Below are 21,456 nucleotides of genomic sequence, written 5' to 3'. Positions count from 1 at the left end.
TTCTCCATGGCCACTAACTAGACCTTGCCTGAAAATTTGGAGGCGCGTGCCTCTTCCTCTAACTCTGTGCTATAGAGCCTCTCTGCAGGTCACTCTCAATCACTGTGGCTTTATAAACTATCTCTGGAAAATCTAGGCCTAGAAGCCTACAACCTGCTTATATAATTCCTGGCTCAGGTCCTTCTAAAACTTCCTCGCCTTCTTTTCCTCATCTGGCACTAGGTATGGAGCAAAGTGGGACAACTCGATGAATCTGGAGGCATATTATTGCACCGTCATATGCCCCTACGTCAAGTGTAAAATTCCACTGCCTTCGCACTTCTAACAGTAGCGGGGAAGTACCACTTGAAGAACAACTCCTTGAAGCATCTCCAAGCCACCGCTATAGGCTCAAGTCTCTGCTCCTCTAGTAATCTCGTTGATCTTCACTAGCATTTTGCCTCTTCAGTCAACTTGAATACAGCAAAGGACACTTTCTGCTCCTTAGTACGAGGGAGCACTGCCAACATATCCTCAATATCCTAGACCTAATTCTTAGCCACTAATAGGTTGGCCCCTCCAGAAAACGACGGGACTTCATATGTGCGAACTGCTCAATTGTGCAGCTCCGCTCCCCTAAACTCCTAGCCATCTCTACCATCACCTACTGGGTGACGCGACGTAATACAACTAATACACTTAACAAACTAGGATCCAACAAATAATCTTCTATAACCATTCATCTTCACATCCTCAATCCCAACTTAAGATTTAATCCTATCATTTAGAAACAAGAACCGACAATAGTTTACTATGATTTTCCTAAATCGCAAGATAGAACCTTAAATTCCCAATCTCATCCTCTAACAATAACCGACTCATATCTCAATCTACCCATCTCCTATTCTCCTCACAATCCATTCCTATACCCTGGTATTGTATTCCACTGTTTACAGCCTGCAGAACCTAACAACCTAGGCTCTGATACCAAACTGTGAAGCCTTGTTTCTTTTTCAACCAATTACCTCTGATACCATAATAATAATAATAATAATAATAATAATAATAATAATAATAATAATAATAATAATAATAATAATAATAATAAATTTAACCGAGTCAACCCGATCCCAAAATGGGATACTAGGAATACATTTGTCCACACACGTACTGTAACGACCCGAAGAATAATGATATTTAAATAATAAAAAGAAATAGGAAATGGAAACTGGAAGAGAAGGAGGTAGCCGACTTCATCAACGAATGCTTCACATTCATCGACGACGTTGCATTTTGGATGGGATAATACTAAGAAATTTTTCAGGCCTCATCAACGAACACAGGGGTTTTGTCGATGAGGGTTCTTCAGGATCTCGTCAACGAAGTTCTGTCTCGTCGATAAGAAGATACCGAGAAAGGATTTTGGAAGTCTTAAATTCGTCGAAGAGGGTTGATGTTCGTTGACAAGTCTTCTTCTTGGCCTTATCGATGAGATGACGTGGCTCGTCGACGAAGGCCACAGTTTAAATAGGCCTAAAATCCATTTTTGGCCAAAATTTTTTGCACAGAATCTCTCTCTCTCTCTCTCATCCTTTGGTTTCTCCTCCTTCTCTCTATGTTTTTGGGCTGAAGTTCCACTGGTTCGATGATCTGAAGCCACCACGACGCTCCTGGGAAAGTTCTTTGCAAATCTACCAGAGTAGATCGTCGGTGGGGCTAAGTTGGAAACCATCCGAAATCCAGGGTAAGACTTTCTATTCAGTATTTTGTGTTGAGCTTATTGGTTATGCTCGGTTTTGATTATGAAAAATACTCATTCTATCTAATGAGTGTTTGAGTTTTTGTGCAAGAACTAAAAGTGTTAAGATCAAGATGTGCACAAACCAAGTAAAGCCTAAAGACCAATTTCTATTCAAATGTTGTAATATATATCAATTAATTGGTCTATAATAGTAACTAGGACTCTGGTTTGTAATAAGCTCACACACATCACATGTATGATAATACGTAAGCTCAAACAAACCGTTAATGAGAAAGGACCTTAGAAATACCTTAAGGTTTTTCGTTCGGTCGACCGACACCGAACTTTTTCGGTGTCTTCAAATTAGACCTCAAGTGACCCTAAGACACACACATTTACACATATATTTGTTAGGCACTTCATTAGGGTTTGTATGCTTCAAGATTGGACCGAAATGCACACATGGTGCACTTTTGGTCGACCAGCACGGTCAGTTCATTTTGGCCTAGTTCATTTTGGCCTGGTTGGCCAAAACTAGGCCTGAGTCAACAGTTGACCAAGGCCCTGGTCGACCGAACCAGGTAGTTCAAAAGGCCCTGATCGACCGAAACCCCCTGGGGTCAAAAGTTTGACCATCTGGTCGACCGACCCTTTTCGTACTCCAACTACCTGGTCAACCAGAGGGTCCTCGAGAGAAATCCCAACGGTCTGGTCGACCGAACCAGGTAGTTCAAAATGTCCTGGTCGACCGAACCTTGAAAAATTGAGAAATCGCCTTCTCCTAGTCGACCGAGCCTTTAGTTCAAAAGTCCACTGGTCGACCGAAGCATATGAGACTTGGTCGACCGAACTTGTTCTGGGTGACCGGACCTCTCGGGTTGCCCTGATTTTTACTGCAGTTAAATATTTTTTAAACAGGGTTAAAATGCTTTAAACAACATTAAACTTCCCTAAATAATACCCAATAGGTCCCCAACGGTCATATTTTCTCCCATGCATATATATATGAGATCATTTGAGAAAATTAGTAATGGATTAACTACTTTGATTAGGGGAGAATTCTCTGAAAACCTAAAATCCTATACTATTCATTTTCTTACTCAAATCACTCATACTTGCCTTCTATTATTGCCTACATCATTTGTAAGTTGATTGAGTGTTTTGCTTAAATATGTTTGCTCTCCTTGTGCTACTTGTTTGACACGATTTTCTTGAGAGCCAAACCTAAGGATTCTTAGGGGGCTTTTGCTAATAAGTCTATCTTAAGAAGACTTTGTTTGATCTTCTACGCTTGCATCTTCATTGCAAGATCTTGAGAAGATTGTATTTGTTTTTGGTTGCAAAAACTTTTCAAACATTTCCAAATATCTATTGCACTTTTATCTGGTAAAATATTTGTAGAGATATTTGTTTGTGTGATAGTGATCTTTGTTGTAATAGTCTTTCACTTATATATTATTTGCTGAATACAAAGATTACACATCTTTTGCAAACCAAGCATATACATCATTTAATACTTACATGCTTGAGATATCTTGCTGATTGAAATACTAGAGACTTGACATCTTTGTGTAAACTTATTGGTTGAATATCTTGTGATACAAAGATTGCTTGTTTGACACTCTCACGTATGCATTACACTGACAGAAAATACCTTTGAGAGTTGAACCATCTAGACCACATTGAGCTTACATATTGAATCATATTTGAGGTGTATGTTATTGCGCGCATTTGGGTACATATCTACTTTACATGAAAGCACAATCATTGTATCATCTGATTATATACACATTTTTTGTATATCCAGGCATGAGCCTGAAGGGGGAGACTAGCCCTAGAATAGTACCGGATTGGCTTAAACCCAGTTAGGAAAGCTAGGTGCGTCGTCCTGTTAAGGCGTGTAGGTTGAGGTCAACCCCGCTAATTGACCTGGTTAAGGTTGAGGTCAGCCCTGTGTTAATTTGACTTGGTTGTAAACGGTGCCGCTCCACCCTTAAGCAAGCTTTTAGTGGAATCCTCCAGCTTGCCAGCTAGAGGCGGGGACGTAGGCACAGTTGGCTGAACCCCGATAACATATCGTGTGTCTATTTACATTTCAACACTTTATTTTTACCGCACGTATATGTTATTGTATGAATGATGTGCTTGATTTAAATTCCACATATTTTATTTATTAGCACATTTGGAATTGTGTAGAAAGACCCTAGGTTACCAAATCATATTGATTCCTGACTTAACCTAGGAGAAAAACTTAAAATTTCCAATTCACCCCCCCCTCTTGGGAATACACCAATTCTAACATTTTGTTATTTGACAGTTATAAAAAGCATAGTACACGTAGAAATACTGAACTTTAGTTCTGGTAAATTTCATTTTCAGGGTGTTGAGCGAGGAACCCTTCGAGTGCAGGAGTATTTCTTTAGGGGCTTTTCAAGAATTAGATAAGGGGATAAACTAAGCAAGTTATTTTATGAAATATATGTATGTTATTACAACATCTGGTTTCAGGAAAATAAATATATTTGTATATGTTTATATTTTAAAAATATTGTTGAAAATGATGGTATGTTAAATATACGAAAAACATGTTCGTGTGGCATGAGTAGAAATTATAATGAAAAATTGTTTTCTAAGAATATGATAAAGATTTGGATCTATATAATGGAAAACCAGCGCATGGGCTGAGATTTTTATATGTTTTGCTAGTGTACGAGCCGTGCTATGTGTATGGTTTGCCAGCGTACGGGTTGAGCTATGGATATATTTTGCCGGCGTACGGGCCGTGCCATATATATGATTTGCCGGCGTAAGGGCTAAGCTATGGATATGATTTGCTGGCGTACGGGCCGATGATTTTCATGATATACATATATATGCAAAATGATATGATTTATTTGATAATTAACGTTATGAAATATCCATGTATCACAGTTTTAGTATATGTTATATGATATTAGAACCTGGTTGACTTGGTCTATGCTAGCACTTGCACGGTACCGTTGCTATGTGTCCATGGTCATCATGATCATGATATTTATGTTAACGCCGCTATACGGAGTGGTGTGAGATTAGATGGTTGATGTGGTTTTTAAGAAGTGTGTGAGCGCCCCTGGTGTACGAACCAGGTCTGGCAAACCCATCGGACTTACAGACTATACTTTTGACTTGGCAGTGGTCGGCCAACCATTGTTAGGGCCACACAACCCAGTCATGTGGGGGTAATACATGACATTAGCCAGCTAACCTACTAGGAATGTTTTTGTATTATATTTTATGAGATGAAATATGATTATGAAAATGCAGTATGTTCTGCCATGCTATGATGATATATATGTTTTCCTAGATATGACATGACAATTTACTAAATATGTTTCTATATTATATATGTATAACACAGAATACTCATGTTGCCACACACTAGTATTAGTTTATTTCCCTTACTGAGAGGTGTCTCACCCCAAATTTCATAAACCTTTCAGAAGCCCTTGATAGGAAAGCGGGTAAAGCTTCGCTGATTTAGTACTGTTGATCTGGCCTCTTTGAAGGGTAAGTTTTGGTGGGGACAGTTGGATTTTGTGGGAAATGTCCCTAGGTCTTTCTTATTTGGGGATGTGTATATAATGGATGTAGTAACTCTGGTATATTGATGGATGGTATTGTATATGATATTGTGATGGATGATTTTGTATTTATGATATTATGATTGTATGTTTCTTGTTACTTAGGCTTCCGCATTGTGTTACTGTTATATCCCTGGTACCCACGGGTCTAGGTGGATTATGATCTACAAAGTTTTTTGATACTGGTTTTATTATATTATGGAAAAAAGCAGGTCGTCATAGTTTGGTATCAGAGCTTAAGTTGTTAGGTTCTATAGACTTTAGAATGTAGCGGAAATAATACCAGAGTATAAGGAATGATTTAAGATTTTGTTCTACAGTCTAGAGGCAGGACTTCCGTGGTAGTTTTTGTGTTTTTCCTGTGGTGAGGATTTCAGGAAAACCATAGTAAACTATTGACGGGTTATGTTCCTAGAATGTAGGACGGGATTTGGAAATAAGTTAAGAATGTTGAGATAAAAGGTTAAGTTAAGTGGGTAAATTATAAGGATAGGATTACTGAGTTGCATTGGTTATTTTCAGGATGGATCTAGGAGGAAGTAGTGCCCATGTGAGTGGCAGTGATGGAACAAGGCCATCAGGTGCAGCTGGGACCATCTCTGAAGCAGTATTACGTAGCGTGGACCAACAGGTTATGGCTGAGGTTGCTAGGAGCTCAAGGGAGCAGAGTGGTTCGTCAGTTGGCCATGGGAGTACTATAGAAAAGTTTACCAAGATGAATCCTCTGGCATTCTCAAGTGGAGTTGACCTGCAGCCGTTGAAAACTAGATGCTAGAGACCGAGAAGATCTTGGCTGTATTGCAGTGTACTAAAGAACAGAGGGTCCTTTTTGCCACCTATAGACTAATGGGAGAGGCTGAGAGGTGGTGGACTGTGATGAGACTGTTGGAGCAGTAGAGGGCAACTCCGATAGCCATGACATGAGATCGGTTTAAGGAGTTGTTCTTCGATAGATATTTTCCAGCTACTGTTAGGGAGGTTAAAGTAAAAGAGTTCCTAAGTCTGAAGTAGGGACAGTTATCCGTCTAGCAGTATGCAGCGCGTTTCATTGAGCTCTCTCATTTCGCCCTGTATATTATTCCTGATGAAGTGAAGAAGGCAAGGCAGTTTGAGAGAGGCTTGAGGCGAAGTATATTCAAGCAGGTGGTGGTGTTGCGGATCCCGGATTTTTTTGAGCTAGTCGATAGAGCAGCCTTGGCAGAGATGGTGAGCGTCTCGATGCAGAGGAGCAGGGGCAGAGGAAGAGATCTGCATCTACAAATTATCAGTAGAGTCATAGACCGGGTCAGTGGAGAAGAGGAAACCATGGCAAAGGACGGTGACAGGAGACTGGAGGACGCGAGGTTTAGGCAGTGTAGGGTCCTCTAGTCTGTTAGACTTGTGGTAGGAGGCACTGGGGAGAGTGTCGAGCTGGTGGAGTGGTCTGCTATCGCTGCGGTAGACTAGGGCACATGGTGTGAGACTGACCTACCCCACGCGATGCAGTTCTAGCTTCCAGACCATACCAAGGAGGTTATCAAGTGCCACGTGGGGGCCAGTAGAGGAATACGACTCTAGCTAGGGTGTTTACTCTAACGCTAGGTGAGGCTGAGACGGAAGGTGACGTGGTGACATGAATGGTTATTATGCTTTCTTTTAAAGTTATTGCATTGTTTGATTCAGGAGCTACACACTCGTTCGTGTCTTTGGTGTGTGTTAAATTATGTGGGGTTGAAACACAACCATTAGATGTTGAATTGTTAGTATCTACACCGACTGAATCTATAGTAAGATGTAGTAAGGTACTCCGGGATTGTTCAGTTGATATTTAAGGGGAAATTCTGTTTGCTGATTTGATAGTGCTGGACATGCACGAGTTTGATGTTATATTTGGCATAGATTAGCTGACAACTAATTTTTCTAGCATAGATTGTCGAGCACGAGAAGTGATATTCAGACCTTCGAGAAAAGCGGAATTCAGGTTTGTAGGTTCATAGGTGCAATCCCCGTCTCAGCTAGTTTTAACTATCCAAACCAGGAGACTATTACTAAATGGTTGTCAGGGGTTTGTGGTAGTTGTGAAGGAGATGTCAGAGAATGAATTATAACTTGCTAGCACGCCTATAGTAAAGGAATTTATAGATGTTTTCCCAAATGAGTTACTAGGTTTGCCACTCGATCGTGAGGTAGATTTTCCTATTGATTTACTTCCAGGTACAACGCCGATTTCTTAAGTACCTTACCGGATGGCGCCAGCGGAGTTGACAGAATTGAAGGATCAGTTGCAAGATCTACTTGATAAGGGCTTCATACGACCTAGTGTATCTCCGTGGGGAGCTCTAGTTTTATTTATGAAGAAGAAAGATGGGTCTGTGAGGATGTGTGTAGACTATATGGAGATTAATAAAGTGACAATCGAGAACAAGTATCCTTTACCCTGTATCGATAATTTGTTTGACCAGTTCCAGGGTACACGGGTGTATTCGAAGATTGACCTTAGATCCGGCTATCATCAAGTGAAAGTGAAAGTAGAGGACGTCTCGAAGACGGCCTTCAGGACCAGGTACGAGCATTACGAGTTTCTTGTTATGCCGTTTGGTTTGACGAATGATCATGCGGTATTTATGGACTTAATAAACAAAGTCTTCCATCAATACCTAGACTAGTTTTTTGTTGTTTTTATTGATGATGTACTGGTCTATTCGAGGAGCTATGAAGAGCATGAGACGCACTTAAGGCAGGTTCTGCAGACGCTTTGGGAAAAAAAGTTGTACGCTAATTTCAGTAAATGTGAATTTTGGCTTGAGAAAGTCGTGTTATTGGGGCATGTTGTATCTGGAGACGGTATATCTGTGGATCCTAGTATGGTTGAGGCCGTAGTGAATTGGGATAGACCGAGGAATGTCCAGGAGATCAGGAGTTTCTTGTGGCTAGCTGGGTATTACCGCAGTTTCGTTGAGGGATTCTTAGCTTTGTCAAGGCCTTTGGCATGACTGACGAGGAAGAATGTTAGATTTGAGTGGGATGACAGTTGTGAGCAAAGTTTTCAAGAACTGAAGCAAAGATTAGTCACAACACCAGTATTGGTCATCCCGTCAGGGGGTGAGAAGTATGTCATTTACAGTGATGCATCCTTGAAGGGTCTTGGATGTGTATTGATGCAGTATGACAGGGTAGTGGCGTATGCTTCCAGACAGTTGAAAGAATATGAAAAGAACTACCCTCCCTATGATCTTGAGTTGGCTGCAGTTGTACACGCATTGAAGATTTGGAGGCATTACCTATATGATGAGCGGTGTGAGATCTTTTCCGACTATAAGAGTTTGAAGTACTTTTTCACGTAGAAGGAATTGAATATGAGGTAGAGAAGGTGGTTGGAGCTAATTAAGGATTTCGATTGTACCATCAGTTATCACCCAAGAAAAGCAAATGTGGTAGCTGATGCATTGAGCAGAAAATTCAGGAAACCAGCGTTGGTGGCTATGGAGATCCAGTACCCGACCATGATAGATATGGAGAGACTTGGCATCGAATTAGTTGGAAGTGGTTCTCAAGCTCACATTGCCAGTTAGTGGTGCAACCTACTATGTAGAAAAGAATTAAAACTGCTTAGAAAGAAGACCCAGAATTAGCAGAGGTGATGGATAAAGTGCAGAATGGTTAGAGGGAGGAATTCAGTGTTGCAGATGACGACGCTTTGCGGTTCCATTCCAGATTATGTGTTCCAATCGATATGGATATTAATAGGACCATTCTTGAGGAGGCTCATAGATCTTTGTATACAGTTCATCCAGGTAGTACGAAGATGTACAGAGATCTGCGAGAGTCGTACTGGTGGAGTGGTATGAAGAGAGATATTGCCGAGTATGTAGCCCAGTGTCTGTCATGCCAGCAGGTAAATGTTGAGCACCAAAGGCCGGCAGGGTAGTTGTAGTCATTATTTATCCCAGAGTGGAAGTGGGATCATATATCCATGGACTTCGTGTTAGGACTTCCGACGACGTTACATGGCCAGAATGCCATCTGGGTGATTGTTGATCGTTTGACTAAGATCGCCCACTTTTTACCTATCAAGATCAGCTACTCCCTTAACCATTTGGCGGAGATCTACATTCAGGAGATAGTTCGTTCTCATGGGGTGCCAATATTGTTTGTATCAGATCAAAACCCACATTTTACATCACGCTTTTGGAGGAGCTTGCAGCAGGAAACACTAGGGTCTTAGTTATCGTTTAACACGACATTCCATCCTCAGTTAGATGGGCAGACTGAGAAGACGATACAAACATTAGAGGATATGCTCCGAGCGTGTGTATTGGATTTTGGAGGTAGTTGGACTTAGGTCATGCCACTGGTAGAATTTGTGTATAATAACAGTTATCAGACCAGTATTGGCATGACACCGTTTGAGGCTTTATACGGTAGGAGATGTCGTTCTCCTTTATTTTGGGATGAAGTGGGGAGCAACGAGTAGTGGGGCCAGAGCTTGTTCAGCAAGTGCGTGATAAGGTTCAGCTTTTCAAAGACAATATCAGTGCAGCTCAAAGCCGATAGTCATCGCAGGAATCTGGAATTTGATGTGGGTAATCATGTAATTTTGAAGATAGCTCCATTAAAATGGGTTATGAGGTTTGGTAAAAAGGGTAAACTTAGCCCTAGGTTTATCGGTCCATTTGAGATTCTAAAGAAAGTGGGGTCGGTAGCCTACATGCTAGCTTTGCCACCTATGTTGTCCAAGATCCATGACGTATTCCATGTTGCTATGTTGAGAAAATACGTCCCAGATCCTTCTCATATCATCAGTTATGATGAATTAGAGCTTAGTGATTCACTATTGCATAAGGAGGTACCAGTATAGATTTTATATAAGAAAGTATAGGAGTTACGTAACAAGGAGATTCCTCAGGTAAAAGTTTTATGGAGGAATCATGCGATAGAAGAGGCTTCTTGGGAGTCCGAGGAGTAGATGAAGCAGAAGTACCCACAACTATTTCACGAAACTTAAGTAGTTAGGTAATATTTCTTTTGTAGGTACATGTAATGGTTTAATTTGTGTAGCATTTTAGTTTTGAGATAATTTTTCTTTTGTATATGTAATCTCCTAAGACTCGGAATGTAACCACGGTATTCCTCCACCATAAGTAAGGGTAAGTAATAAAATAAGTTGACCGCTTTGTTTTAAGGAATAATTAGTTACGTGAACAGCAAATTTCGAGGACGAAATTTTATAAGGAGGGGAGAATGTAACGACCCAAAGAATAATGGTATTTAAATAATAAAAATAAAGGAAAAATGGAAACAAGAACAGAAGGAGGCGTTTGTTGACGACGTTGCATTTTGGATGGGATAATCCCAAGAAATTTTCCAGGCCTCGTCAACGAACACAGGGGTTTCGTCGACGAGGGTTCTTCAAGATCTCGTTGACGAAGTTTCGTCTCGTCGATGAGAAGATATCGAGAAAGGATTTTGGAAGTCTAAAATTCGTCGACGAGGGTTGAGGTTCGTCGACTAGTCTTCTTCTTGGCCTCGTCGACAAGATGACGTGCCTTGTCGATGAAGGCCACAGTTTAAATAGGCCTAAAATCCATTTTTGGCCAAAATTTTCTGCGCAGAATCTCTCTTTCTCTCTCTCTCTCTCTCTCTCATCCTTCAGTTTCTCCTCCTTCTTTCTAAGTTTTTGGGCCAGATGTTTGCCGATTCGATGATCTGAAGCCACCGCGACGCTCCTAGGAAAGTTCTCTTCTGCCAGAGCGGATCATCGGTGGGGCTGAGTTGGAAACCATCACAAATCCAGGGTAAGGCTTTCTACTCAATATTTGGTTATTTGACATTTGTAGAAATACCAAACTTTAGTTCTGAAAAATGCCGTTTTCAGGGTGTTGAGCGGGGAACCCTACGAGTGTAAAAGTATTTCTCTTAGGGGCTTTTCAAGAATTAGGTAAAGGTATAAACTAAGTTAGTTATTTTATGAAATATATATATGTTATTACATCTGGTTTTAGGAAAATAAATATATTTATATTTGGAAAATATTGCTGAAAATGATGGTATGTTAAATATACGAAAAACCTGTTCATGTGGCATGAGTAGAAATTATAATGAAAAACTGTTTTTGGGGAATATGATAAAAATTTGGATTTGTATAATGGAAAACCGGCATATGAGCTGAGATTTTTATATATTTTACTGGTGTACGAGTCGTGCTATGTGTATGATTTGCTAGTGTACAGGTTAAGCTATGGATGTATTTTGCCAGCATACAAGCTGTACTATGTATATGATTTGCCAGCGTACGGGCCGAGCTATGGATATGATTTGCCGGCGTATGGGCCGAGCTATGGTAAAATGTGAAATACCGGTGTACGGGCCGATGATTTTCATGATATACGTATATATGCAAAATGATAGGATTGATTTGATAATTAATGTTATGAAATATCTATGTATCACAGTTTCAGTATATGTTATATGATATCAGAACCTGGTTGGCTTGGTCTAGGTTATCACTTGCACGGTACCGTTGCTATGTGTCCATGGTCATCATGATCATGATATTTGTGTTAACGTCACTATACGGAGTGGTGTGAGATTAGACGGTCGATGTGGTTTTTAAGAAGTGTGTGAGCGCCGTTGGTGTACGGACCAGGTCTGGAAAACCCATCGGACTTACAGGCTGTACTTTTGACTTAACAGTGGTCGGCCAACCATTGTTAGGTCTCACCTTCGGGCCACATAACCCAGTCATGTGGGGGTAATACATGACATTAGCCAGCTAACCTACTAGGAATGTTTTTGTATTATATTTTATGAGATGAAATATGATTATGAAAATGCAGTATGTTCTGTCATGTTATGATGATATATACGTTTTCCCAGATATGACATGACAGTTTACTAAATATGTTTCTATATTATATATGTATAACACGGAATACTCATGTTGCCACACACTAGTATTAGTTTATTTCCCTTACTGAGAGGTGTCTCATCCCAAATTTCATAAACCTTTCAGGAGCGCTTGATAGGAGAGCGGGTAAAGCTCTGCTGATTTAGTATTATTGATCTGCCCTCTCTGAAGGGTAAGTTTTGGTGGGGATAGTTGGCTTTTGTGGGAAATGTCCCTAGGTCTTTCTTAATTGGGGATGTGTATATAATGGATGTAGTAACTCTGGTATATTGATGGATGGTATTGTATATGATATTGTGATGGATGATTTTGTATTCATGATATTATAAGTGTATATTTCTTGCTGCTTAGGCTTCCGCATTATTTTACTGTTATATCCCTAGTGCCCACGGGTCCAGGTGGATTATGATCTGCTGAGTTTTGTGATATTGGTTTTATTGTATTATGGAAAAAAAATGGGTGAAACTAAGCAGGTCGTCACACATACTTTATCTATGCAGCGAAAATCATAACACATGTAAACTTTATACACCAGAGTACTATATGTCTCCAAAATATACACATAACCCCCAAGAATAAGTCAACCACTAATTCAAGGTTTATACACCCATAATCGTTTTTTTCAAAATAAACCAACATACACTGCACTATAGGGCGACGTATCCTCTATCTCGAAGCTCGCTTCGCCTGACGTTTTGAATTTTCGGAAATATTTAAGATCTATGGGGTGAGACACCTCTAAGTAAGTGAAAATAAATTATTATCAGTGTGTGGGAGTGAGTTTCAGTGTATCATATCATGTTTATAATAACTGAGGTATCATAGACATCTGTACTCATATCCATAACATATATGTATATTTGTAACCATATACTTTTTTTTTGAAAATATAATCATGCTCAATAAATATTTTAGTATATAGAGTATCATATATGTCAAAGTACTATCATATGAGTGTATCAAGTCTGTAATGAGGAGACCCATTCATATCATCATCATGTATTAGGTAATAACCCCACATGATTGGGTTGTGCTGCCCAAAGGTGAGACTTAACCCTGGTTGGCCTACCAGGTTAAGTCAAAATACCTCATCTGTAGTACGATTGACCCACCGCAGCCTGGTCCGGACCCAAGGGTAGTCAACATCTCTCCGAAGGCCCAATCAACTTCCAATACCTACATGCTCCCCGAGCTGTGTGGTTGCACTAATTTGATCACTAGAAACGGTACCGTGCTCTCATATCATTAACCAATCGGGTTCTAATTTCCATCACTCATTATACATAAAAATCTATTTCCCAAAACTTTCAATTCTCATAAACATGTTCATGCTCATAAGTATCCATGTGTTAACACATCTCGTCTGTAACTTATGGCGCTCAAGCTCATGAGTATCCATGTGCACGTAAGTAACACATCTCGTCTGTAACTCATGGTTGTTCATCATATCAGTAATTATAAAACTATCGCGTATGTGTATATCTCAAATCATTATATCATATGTGATAAAAATCATGTCTGTTTAAATCTTATATCAACATAACTTTTTAAAACATATCTGTTCATATATTATCATAAACCCCATTCATCATATAAAATATTCACAGATTCATTTTTTAGTAATCACAATCATTTCTCATGCCACACATATTTTCAATAATATTTAACCGTATAATAATTTATCCAGTAATACATTGGATGTTTCCAAAATTACCATTTCATATATATATTTATACATGATAAGTCAGAAAATTCACACACACACACACACACACACACACACACACACACACACACACATATATATATATATATATATATATATTCATATCATACTTTAATTTACTCAATTAATTTTCAGAAATTCCTGACATAATTTAATTCCGCTTACTTGATTTACTGAGAGGCCTGCTAAAATACTCAATCCCACACTCGTGGCATTTGAAACTCAAAACCTTGAAATTTTCATTTTCCCCAAACCAATTAATTCAACTCTCTAGAATAATAATAATAATTTTAATATTTCCTAAACCCACACACTTCCAATTCTAATTAAACTTTAAAAATATTTAATGAATATAATTTCACTATCATACCCTAGCCTTAGAGTGGTGTCTAGGAACTCCAAATTAAAAATCTAGTCCGACTAAAATGACAAGGATTGGAGCTAGGACCTCGTGGTGGTGTTTTATCATCAATTTGATTGAAGATTTAAGAAGAAATTGAGGATGTAGTGAGAAATTACCTTACCCCAGGAGTGATGCCTACGTCGTTCCTACGACAAATTCACTTCAGTTAAAATGTCGGTGGCGAAAAATGAGACCCAATGATATTTTGTGTTTTCCGATCGGTGCTCGTTGGGTCGAGGAAATCGAGGAGAGAGAGAAGGAAGACAAAGAGAGAGAGACGAGAGAGTTGGCGCAGAGGTGGGGTGGCTTCTGCAATTCAGATTGTAAAATTTACAATCTCCTGAAGCTCCTCATCTTCAAGAGAGAAATATATATATATATCTTTCTAGAGAGTTGGTGCAGGCGTGGGGCGGCTTCTGCAATTCAAATTATAAAATTTACAATCTCTTGAAGCTTCTTAGCTTTAGCAGAGAAAGATATATATATATATATAATATTATATTATTATATTATTAAATCAATAAAAAATATTAATTAATTAATTATATTTATTTTTAATTATTATTATTATTTTATTTTTTACTTCCATGCATATTATTTTCTAGGGCGTTACACCTTTAACCCATTTTCTTTGAGCTCTTTATTTGGTTTTTTTTAAGCCTTTTTACACTGCATTTAAGTAAAGGAAAATTAGGGTTTATAGTATAGAATTTCATCAAAAAAGTGAGAGAAAGTGTGTAGCAGAAAAAGGGAGAAGTATAAGAGAAAATTTGGGTTTTTGCTTTGATCAACCCACGATTGGAGTGCCATTCGTGGTCCGATCGAGCTGATTTTTTGTCAGTAGATAGATGACTCATAGATGCTTATTTTGAATGGTCAGATTGGTTGTACAAGCACTGTAACATCAGATATCAGGTTTGAACATTAACCCCATTTTTTGTGAAATTCTCCACTTTATTTCTTAGATTTTTAAGATCTCTTGTTAGCTAAAAATAAAGTTATGTACTCATTGTAATAGCTGAAAATTGAGATCCTATAGAGACCCGAAAAATAAAATAATAATAAAAAATTAGAAAATCGTCGACGGTTTTCTTAACACTTCAGAATATCGTCTTTGGTTTTCTCCTCTCCAACCCATTTTTCTCTTTTCCTTATTTATTTTTAATATTATATTTTCCAGGTCTCTACAGGCTTGGTTGGGACTTGTATATAGCTTAATGTGAAGTCTTTTGTTGTTGTCTGCAATTGATTGTGGCTTTTGAAGCCATCTTTAGAATCTAATCCTTCTACCATTAGCAACTCTCTAGTACAAATGAATATCACCCTTTTTTTCCTGATCCATTTTACACAAGATTTATGTTGCCAGGCAATGTCTAATCACTAATCATAGCTAATTAAACAACTTCATTAGTATTGTATTCTATACCAAAAAAAAAAAAAAAACCAAGACACGTGTTTATTGCATATTTGTCTAGTCATTGGAAAAAGATCATGGTTGACTTGAAGTTAGTATATCAGGAGTTAGACTTGTCATAATTGCAATCCATGTTTTTCATAAAGGATATTTTCCAACTATGTTTTGATATACAACGTGTGCCACCATAGGTTAGAAGTTGAGCCTTAAAAACTATTCAAAGCAAGAGGGAAAAAAAAAAAAAAAAAATCTAGAAACCAATTTGGTAGGAAAATGATACTTTACCCAAATTTAAAAGTGTAAGCCTGTGCATTAGTTTGGCATTGAAAAGGAATTGGATGATTAGAATTCTAGGGAATGTTTAAAAGCTCATATAATTTTTACTCAAACGAATTACAAAGCTATGATGAGAATTTTGAAGTGTCTTTTATACATTTGATCTGACAGGCAAATGAATACACATCCTGGTCTGAGATGTTCCTGCAGGTATGATCCTTGATGAGTATGAGTCATCATTTCAAGTTCTTTGTTTAGAGATGAGGCTAACCATAGGTGGTTATCTATTTATCATACACCTAGTTGATTGTTTTCAAAAGAAAGTAGTACTCGAAGATCCAAATGGAGTGATGAATTTTTAGATATTCTTCCTAGATGATTTATCGAGGCTATCTCCAAGAGGAGATTGAATTTAATATTGATTTGGTGCTAGGAATGGAACCTACGTCGACTGCTTCATATAAAATAACATTAACTGAACTAAGGCAACCTAGGGTGCAACTAGAAGATTTTCTTGACAAAGAATTTGTTCAACCTAGTATATCATCATAGGTTGCACCTGTGTTATTCACTTAGAATCATAATGGGACCTTGAAGCTATGCATTAATCAATTGGAAGTTGAATCACGTTACATTAAGAATAAGTATCGACTTCCAAGGATTGGTGAATTATTTGATTAATTGGTAAAATCTCAATATTTTTTAAGATTGATTTGCAATTAAATTATCACTAATTAAGATTTGAGAATTACACATCCCAAAAATAGAATTGAGCACACAGTAAAATCGCTATAAGTTTCTGGTGTTACCAATTGGGGTTACCAATGCATCTTACATTTTCATAGATATAATGAATCAAGTTATTCAACCATACTTAGATCAATTCATTATAATTTTTATGGATGACTTTTGGGGTTGTATTTAGCAAATTTCGAGGACGAAATTCCTATAAGGAGGGGAGAATGTAACGACCCAAAAAAATAATATCTGAGTAAGTGTGATCCTAAAAAATAAAAAATTAATTAAATTAAATTAACTAAATAATTAATTTAAATAATAATTATTTATATATATATATACATCATGATCCTTCAGGAAATCAAATTGATTTCCTGCAATCCCCCCGCAGACGCCTCTCTCACTCTCCGTCTCTCTCCAGCGCTCTCCCTCTCTCCATCCCAACTCTCCTTCTCTCTCCTCATGCCTTCTCTCTCTCTCTCTCTCTCTCTCTCTCTCTCTCTCTCTCTCTCTCTCTCTCCTCGATCTCCTTGGGCAAATGTGTGTTGATCAGAGAATGGAAAATATCCTTGGGTTCCATTCTCTACCACCAACATTTTAACCAAAGTGGATTTGTCATAGGAGCGTCATAGGCACCACTCCTGGGATAAGGTAAACCCACTCTCTCTCCTCAATTTCTCTCAAATCTTCAGTTAGACATCACTCCAAGACTAAGATGATGAGTACAAATTATGTCAATTATTTTAGAAATTCAACCGGTTAAATTATAATAGGTGATTATTATATTGGAGTGTTTGATTATATTTGATTTTTGGGATTAAGTTAAATTGTAGGGAATTGATTAAATGGAATTTTTGGAGAATATTTTGGGATTAGATTAAACTACGGGGATTTGATCATACATGTATTTTTAAATATGTTAGAAATTAAATTTAAATATGGGAAGTGGTTCAAACCCGTGTTTTTAGAATTTAACCATTTAATGGGAGCGTGTGAGCCTAGGAAATGTTAAAAATAATTATAATTTTGGGGGTTGAGTTAATTGAATTGGGGAAAAATGTAATTTCAGGGTTTTGAGTTTCGAACGCTGCGGGCGTGGATTTAGGGTTGTTAGCGGACCTCTCAGTAAACCAGGTAAGGGGAATAAATTATAACAGTTATTTTTGAAATTACTTGTTGAGTAAATATGTGAAAATGAAATTATGATATTTTCCCTATGAATATCAGAAGAAATTGTGTGGCATGAGGAATGTGAATAATATTTTATACTGGGATTGTGACAAAATTGAATATATATATATACTGAAATGTTTTATGCAGAAATATAGATAAGGGAAACCCACTTATGTTTAAATACTGAATTGTGATGATATGAGATTTGAAATAATGAAAATGATGAATTGTGAGATACCAAAGTGTATTTTACTAGAAAGGGTTGGAATATAATCTGTATGTATAGAAATGTTTTCCATGATAAACGAGAAAGTAAGGAAAATTGTTATTTTTTATTGAGAAATGTTGAAATATGTGAAATGAGATATATATACTATTATGAAAATGTGTACTGAAATGATGAGAATGAAAACAGAAAATGATGAAAATATTATTGATGTGATGAGATGAATGAATATACTGAAATGTGAATACTGAATTGTGAATATTGAAATTTGAATATGGAAATTTATGTTATGAAGTTTGTACTGATGCTGGTGGGGGAGGTATGCTTAGTACGAAAATTTATGTTACGAAGTTCTTACTGATGTTGGTGGGGGTGGTATGCTCAGTACGGAAATTTATGTTAAGAAGTTCCTACTGATGCCGATGGGGGTGGCATGCTTAGTACGGAAATTATGTTATGAAGTTCCTATTGATGCTGGTGGGGGTGGTATGCTCAGTACAGAAATTATGTTATGAAGTTCCTACTGATGCCAGTAGGGGTGGTATGCTCAGTATGGAAATTATGTTATAAAGTTTGTACTGATGATGAGAAATGAAAGAGTGTGAGCTTAATTTCATAAATAATTAGTGTGAAGTTAAACTCTCCGCCTGAGGGCTTACTGAGTAAGGTGAGTGTTCTGATAAGTATCAATTGTAACCTCACTCGAGTTAATCAAGTAAGGTTATAAGTGATATCAAAGCAGAGGGGCGTTACATGTATGGGCATGTAATCTCTCTTATTCTCGGGAACTTTGCAGATAAATATTGATTACATATGTGTGAGTATGAGAAGTGGTATCAAAGCTTATAAAATTATGTTTTATAATTATATGACTATGAGTACATATCTGTATATTTTCTCAAAAGATATAATCATTAAAATGAGTGTATTATGATATAACTAAACTCATGTGCCACATACTGTAAATAATTTATTCCTTCTTACTGAGAGGTGTCTCACACAAATATTTAAATATTTTAGGGTACTGTAATAGACCAGGAGATAGAGCTTCGTGATAGAGGGGAGCCAATACCCTGATAGTCAGGGTAAGGGTTTTGTATTGAGGATTTGTTTGTGTAATCCCCTAGAGAATGTTATGAATTTTGGGTTGAGTATGGATGTATTGAACTTTAATTATTTGTATTCTGGATAGTATGTAAATATTGACTTCCGCTGTTAGGAATGTGTGTATATGATGACTTGATTACCTGGTACCCAATTTCGGGTCAGGTTATGTTTATATGGTATCAGAGTTTGTGACGTGGCAGATGATTGATTTATTGATTATTGTATATAGGAAAAAAAATTGTATGAAAAATTAGGGCATCACACAACCAATCTTGGAAGACTTTAGGATCCATTTGCCTATCTTAGGTGGGGGCTTCTATCCTCATTACATCCTTGTAAGGATCACAATGGTCCCTACGGTAAGGTCTCCTAACATGAAGGTCATCAATGTCATAGTCCTTATTATCCCAATGTTGGACATAGGGCTCATGACGTGGGGGTCTCCTAGCGGGTCTCCTAGCAAGATCATCTTGACGATTCACTCGCCTTTGTGAAAGGAGGGGCGGTCTTTCTGTAGGAGGAATAGGTAGTTCTCTCTAAACCTAATCAAACTATAGCTCCAAATATCCAAAATTCAGAATATAGGTAGGCTAGCTTGGGCAAAATCATCACCCGTTTTTCTAGAAACCCGAGAGTTGCTAATGGATTTTCAGCTGCGGACACCCTTTGGTATTTGGGGCATAACTTTTGTTATAGAACTCCAATTAAGGTGATCCTAGTGTCAAAAGAAAGCTAAAAAAATTTTCCACAATTTTTGTTTAAGGTTTTTGAAGATGGGAAGGTTTTAACAATAAAAATCACACATCAATTCGGAATACGGACAATGAAGATGTTTAGACTAAGAAGGTTCGCCTAATCCGACCTAGGCTCTGATAGCAAGATGATGTAGGACGGGGATGGGTGATCTAGTCCTACGGGTTTCAACCCTAAATCAAATACATGAGAAATATTTTAAAATGAGAATTCAATCAACTAAACATAAACAAATTGAATCATGCTTTATCATGCAGTTCAAGGATTTTAAAAAGGTATATAGTTAGATTCAAATTCAGTCCCAGGTGATTCTTTCACAAGATAGTCAAGTTACATGTCATGAAAATACCATTCAATCATTCAAGTTATCACAATCATATCCCATAGTTGACAAGCAAGTATGTGTATAAATAGTGAGAAATTTCAAGTTTTGGAGGTATTCAGTCAACTAGTGGCGAAGGAACTGAATAAAAATGGGATTTTTAGGGGTTTTTGAAAAACGGGGGATTATGGGATCTTAAACAAAGATTGAAGGCAAAGTTATGGAGGGATTAGGATGGGTATTACCGTGTGGAATCGCTGGATATCTTACCAATAATCAACGAATGTGAATCAAACCAAGAAATCCATCAAGATTGCGGTGAACTGGTGTAAAGGTTGCTGCTTGTTCGTCGTGTGCGGAGGGTGTGGGATGATCAGAGAATGAACGACGTAATGGATTGATGTGATGGGTAGATCTTGGATAACTTGATGGATAGATTGTTGGTCTCACACCAACTAATATCCAGGGAGAACTTCGTAACCTTTCGCCACTCAATCGCAAGGATCGGAACAAAGCTCTAAGCTTTCAAAGGAAGAACCTTTATTCAATCAATAATAATACTTGGCTTCCTTTCAACTTTTACAATAGCAATATATATAGGGAAAATAAAGACCTAACAATAAATGACTTAAACGTCCCCATACAGGCATGGGAGACAACTCACTTAAATGTTCACAAATTAACTCACATAAATCTCTTAGAAATTAAGTACTTAACAACTCATAATGCAATTAATTAAATATAAATAAAGTTAAAAGGGAGGCCCAAGTTGTGGGAGGCCTAGAGTAGTTGTGTGAGACCCAGTAGATTCGTGTGGGGCCTAGTAGATTTGTGTGGGGCCCACAAGGGTCTTCAGTCTAGGAATTGTAAAATCACAACTTGGGGCTTCTTGATTCTGAAAAGTTTTCAAGTATCTCCATAAGTTCTTCAAGTATTTCTATAAGATCTTCAAGTATCTCCATAAGATCTTCAAATGGTTATCAAGCATTGTGGACATTTGAGGATCGTCCATGTGTCACCATGTCGGCAAACGAAACGTAGTCACCATGTCGATGAAGAACGTAGACATCTGGAGGTCGTCCACGTGTCAGG

This window comes from Malania oleifera, chromosome 5 (assembly GCF_029873635.1).
Source record: "Malania oleifera isolate guangnan ecotype guangnan chromosome 5, ASM2987363v1, whole genome shotgun sequence".
NCBI lineage: Eukaryota > Viridiplantae > Streptophyta > Magnoliopsida > Santalales > Ximeniaceae > Malania > Malania oleifera.
The sequence above is the reverse complement of the archived record's forward strand: the minus strand, read 5'-3'. Positions refer to the sequence as shown.